This window comes from Penaeus monodon, chromosome 22 (genome assembly GCF_015228065.2).
Source record: "Penaeus monodon isolate SGIC_2016 chromosome 22, NSTDA_Pmon_1, whole genome shotgun sequence".
NCBI lineage: Eukaryota > Metazoa > Arthropoda > Malacostraca > Decapoda > Penaeidae > Penaeus > Penaeus monodon.
In genome coordinates this window covers 22,460,998-22,462,123 of record NC_051407.1, presented here as the reverse complement: position 1 = coordinate 22,462,123, position 1,126 = coordinate 22,460,998, and the positions used below count along the sequence as shown (strand labels likewise).

Sequence of the window (1,126 nt, the reverse complement as noted above, 5' to 3'; positions counted from 1 at the left end):
TTGTATGAATGTGTACGCGCATACCCTGCGTGAATGATCATAGCAATTATCACAATGTGTTTACTCTGACATTCCGACAAATACATCTATTAAACCGCACACTTCCTTCCTGCCAAGTACGACACTCACCTTGACATGAGGCCTCACTCCTACCCTCACGTCCTCCCTCACACTCGCACACTTTCCCTCCTTCACCCTTCCTCTCTCTCTACTCGGCGCGAGTATCTCTATCGCGGGAGAGCGCCTTCACCTGGTAGACTGTCTTCACCTGGTTAAGATCCGTCGCCTTGTATGGCAGCCTCATCTACCCAAGTAGTTTTACGTAGAAGAGTACTATTTAATGGTCTAGAAATCTTATCCTGGTAGGCCAATTTTACAGGGTAGATCCCCAAGTGGTAGATTACCTTCATTCGAGTAACCTTCACCCAGTTGAATACTTTCTTCCCCGATGCCTTTACACATGTCAGAGTATACTATCAAAACACGTTTCATTCAGTACGGAGTCGGCAACTCGCCAACACATTCCTGCGGCTTTATATTCGCGATCGCAAGTACCGAGAACGCACAGCTTGAACCGAGACTTAACGTGCGATGGACACTACACGTCTCGGTGATTGTATAGTGCGTATATGAACTATATAATGAGTACGGTTTGACACTGGAAAAAGAAATGATGACTTCACCGTCCAAAGAACGAGCTGGAGGTTACTGCGCCTGGCTAACGAACCAGTGCTTTAGATGTGAATTTTTACATAATAGAATATCGTTCTATGATGTAGTACATTTTTTTATTGATTAGGTAGAGTGTGTCCATGAAGTAAGCTACCATCATATTTTAATCTTGTCGACTACTTGAACATACCTTAATTTAGGAGAGTACTTTCACTGAGAAGGGTACGCTGAATGGGCAAGGGCACTGTACGCAAACAAAATATTTTCAGTAGTATCGTCCCTTCGCCTGGTAAAGTACAATCGGCTTTTGTAAAAACTACGCCAAAGACACACACGAGGATGCCTTTATGGACGATAAATTTTCTTAGACATTTTTTTTCGCTTGCGTTGTAAATCACCGGTTACGACAAGCTCAGTATGAGGCAAAACTGCCTTGCGTGCGCTTGAATGTATG

At 43.8% G+C, this 1,126-nt stretch overlaps 1 protein-coding gene across 1 annotated transcript in view; it reads left to right on the top strand.

Moving 5' to 3' along the window:
- LOC119587002 overlaps nucleotides 1–1,126 on the top strand; it is a gene marked incomplete at its 3' end in the record, with an annotated part of 168,418 nt that overhangs the window by 111,914 nt on the left and 55,378 nt on the right.